Raw genomic sequence first — 4,187 nt, 5'->3', positions numbered from 1 at the left:
AGAAACACAAGGTCAACAAGGAGCGGCTGAGTGTCATGTGGCGATCCAACAGTAAGGCTTGGGTCACACGTGTGCTGTTTGTGGACTGGGTCAATCATGTTTTTGGCCCTGCTGTCAAACAGTACCTGCTGGACAACGACCTGCTGCTGAAGGCTTTGCTTCTGATGGACAATGCTCCTGCTCATCCTAAAGGCCTTGAGGAGGACTTGTTGGAGGAGTTCAGCTTCATCAGCATCATGTTCCTGCCGCCTAACACCACGCCACTGCTCCAGCCGATGGATCAGCAGCTCATCGCCAATTTCAAAAAACTCTACTCCAAGGAGCTTTTCAGGCGATGCTTCGAGGTGGCTGATTGCACCACCATCACCCTGCGGGAATTCTGGAAGGACCACTTCGACATCGTCACCTGCTTGAAGATGATCACCACGGCCTGGAACGGGATCAGCCAGAGAAATTTGAATTGCACTTGGCGCAGCCTGTGGCCGGACTGTGTGGCACCAAGTGACTCTGATGCACCAGAGTCAACAGTGGTGCAGGACATTGTTGCCTTGGGGACGACCAAGAGGTCACAGAGGAGGACATCAGCGAGCTGGTGGAGGAGCACGACCACGAGCTGACCACCCAGGAGCTGGCCGAACTGCAGGCAGAGGCTGCGCAGGAGCAGGCCTCACTGGAAGAGGAGGAAGCAACTGAGGAACGGCTGTCCTCCAAAGAACTGAGGGACATTTGCCTGAAGTGGAAGGATGTGCAGGCTTTTGCACAGCGGCACCACCCTGACAAGCACGTGGCACATGACCTTGTGAACACTTTTGTTACAAGGGTCATGTCGCCTTTCAGGGAGGTGCTGAAAAGGCGGATGAAGCAGCAGACCATGGACAGGTTCTTCAGCAAGAAGCAAAGAGTGGAAGAGGAACCTTCTTCGAGTTGTCCCCCAGAGTCTTAGAAAATGTACTGTACACTTTGTTGATTTTTAAATGTTTTTCTGTCATGTTTAGAAACTTACATTATTGTTCCTTCAGTTTTTGAAATGCTCTTTACAGTATGTGTGACTTTAAAGAGCACTTAATAAACTCTTGTTGTACCAAATTTGGCTTTGTTTGGACTTTTTTTGACCATAGGAACGCATTAATTGATTTTCAATGCATTCTTATGGGAATTCGTGATTCGCAAGACGAAAAATTCGCTAGACAAAAAAACTCGCGGAACAAATTAATTTCGTCTTGCCGAGGCACCACTGTACTACTACTACTACTACTACAGTGGTACCTTGGCTTACAGACGTTTCAGGTTACAGACTCCACTAACCCAGAAATAGTACCTCGGGTTAAGAACTTTGCTTCAGGATGAGAACAGAAATTGCGTGCCGGCGGCGCAGCGGCAGCGGGAGGCCCCATTAGCTAAAGTGGTACCTCGGGTTAAGAACAGTTTCAGGTTAAGAATGGACCTCCAGAACGAATTAAGTTCTTAACCCGAGGTACCACTGTACTACTAAATCATCATCATCTTCATCCTTTAAATTGGTCTGATGTTGCTCTTCTTGTGCTTCTTTGTTTGGCTGGTCTTGTCCACAGTTCCCAAGGGAAGTTTGTTTTGTCCTCATCGTTATATTTTGGCCAATCATAAAGAGCTTTCATTAACATCTAGGTTCCATAACTGATTTCATATGATTCAATGCTGCTCATGTGAGTTTCTAACTGCAGTTATTGTTTGTCTTCTGCTACTGTTTCATGTCACCTTTAGGCTCTTTAGGGTTTTTAATTTTTAATTTTATTATTTTTATTGTTTTTAATAGCGAAGTTGATAGCCACCTTGGCCTATTTTCTTAAATGAAAGTAATCAACTATTGCATCTTTCCAAAAAATTGTTCCTATCTTTCTCTAATACTTATTCTTTATAACTTGTCCCTTTATGTTATCTTGCATGGATTATTACGGTATTTTTTTAACTGGTTTACTAAAAAAATTGTGTTCATTATTTTTCTTTTCCATCTGAATATGTGATCATACTTTCTTCTTTCTCTAGTGACTACCCTGTCTGTTCAACAGTGAAGTTTTTGTGATATTATTTTCAATTAATCGCTCCACCTTATCTTTTATACTTTCATTATGTTATCTCTCCCAATATTTAGGGAATTAGAATCAGATTTTTAAAAGAAAGAAAGAAAATAGATTAAAATGGTACCTAACAGCAATGATTGCAATTCTCCATTCCTCTCCACCCTCTCCTCAGTTGATGAAAGGGGGAGCTGAGTGGGGATTTGAACCCAGATCTCCCAGGTTCTAGTCTGACACTTTAACCACCACTTTCTCTCCCCTTGCAGTGGCAAAACCAACAATAAAACAAACCTTGCTGCTCCTATATCTTTGAATGGCATTTAACCAATTGCACAATAATTACTTTCTCCATGTGCATCTATTCAAATATGGATGATTTTGTCTCCTGGTTAGCTCAGGAAAAAAAGAGTCCCCTAAAATGGCTGAGGGGTATGTAGGAAAGTGACGATCAGCATGCTGACTTTCCAATTCAGCTAAGCAAATTTGCCTCTGTGCTTCTTTTAAACTAAAGAGACACTTATCGCATCTCACTTGTTTAAATTAAGAAGGAATTTGAGCTATGGAGGGCATACATGAGGAAAGCATCTGGCTCTTGGCTGGTAATTTAAAGGGTAATTTGGTTAAAACACTGAAAGACATTTAGGCAAGGCATTATCGTACAATATCAATGCAGAGCAGATCTCTTCCCAGATAATCAGGTCTTGGGGTTTTTGAGATTTTTTTTTATACCCATAATAATTTATTCCCATTTTCTTCATACTTCTCCCTTAAGTCTTTAAAATATTAAAGCTGTGTCTTAATTTCTTTATGCCAAAACATTAGACCCAATATAAGTGGTGGAGCCTGTAGAAATAAACAGTGTTTTAATATACAAAGAGCCTTGATGGATAATAGCTCCTGAAAGAAAGATGACGCTAAGATTGGTTTTTCTCTTTTTTTTAACTCAGACTGGTATTAATCAGGCAGCCCAGTCTGCTTTAGCTCCTAGAGTAGCTCAAGCAAAGTATTTCACTTAAGCCAGTAAAAGCAGCAGCCTAAGCAAGGATGCCAACTTAAGCAATGAAGCACCCCAGTTTCCCATTGTCTCTACTTAAATAACCAGCGCTCCTCCAATCACATAAAATGACCTTGATACAAATCTTTAGAACATGGGTAGGCAAACTAAGGTCTGTGGACCGGATCAGGCCCAATTGCCTTCTGGATCTGGCTTACAGATGGTCTGGGAATCACCGCTTGGATCACCAGCGCGCACGTTCTTTCCCTCTCCCTCCCTCTCCCTCACACAGCAGTGGCGACAGCAGCACCTCCTCCCTTCCTCCTCTTGGCTTCTCCCTGCCCTGTCTAGAGGAGGAAGGGGGCTGGGCTTTGTTGGTGCCAGCAGCAGCAGCACTTGAGTGGCCACCATTTTAAGCACCTCCAGAGCCCTTTCGCGTACCGCTCATTGTCCCTCCGCCGCCGCCAGCCCCTGCTGCTCACAAGACACAGGTAAGCAGCCACGGGGGCTCGTGGTGCTCTTGCAACTCCCCCCCCCAAAAAATATAGCCCAGCCCCCCACAAGGTCTGAGGGACAGTGGACCAGCTCTCTGCTGAAGAAGTTTGCTGACCCCTGCTTTAGGGAATGCTGTAGGGAATGCTGTTATCCTCTTTTGGCTCTTCAGATCTCACATGTGTATTTACACATGTCACTCTGGAATTATTGCCACAATGAAGTGTGGGTAATATATGTTTTTTAAAAGAAGCAAATATGTTAATGATTCATGTATTAAGCATTGCTTATTCTTTTTGCTGGTTTGATGTTTGCTTTGTATTGTTTCACACATCCCTGCAAGAGATTCCAGGGGTGCTGGCATTGACTAAGGGTTCAGTTTCCTTGGAATGAGTCCAATGGAGACAGTGGCGACTTTAGGATATATGGTGTTATTTATACATACATACAATGTGAGCTTAGGATGGAGGGGTGCACAGCATTAACACTGTGCCTTCCCATTAGGTTCCCAGGGAGATCCCTAAGCCATGGCTTTGGCGTCCATCATGCAGCAAGACAAGCCTCTGTGTCCCCAGCCAACCCCACTGCCAGTTGGCAATTGTCCTTCTACATCACAAAGTGATATCACTTCAAACTAGATGAAGCAG

Source organism: Podarcis liolepis, assembly GCF_965112155.1.
Source record: "Podarcis liolepis genome assembly, chromosome: 8".
Taxonomy (NCBI): domain Eukaryota; kingdom Metazoa; phylum Chordata; class Lepidosauria; order Squamata; family Lacertidae; genus Podarcis; species Podarcis liolepis.
Note: the sequence above shows the minus strand (reverse complement) of the source record.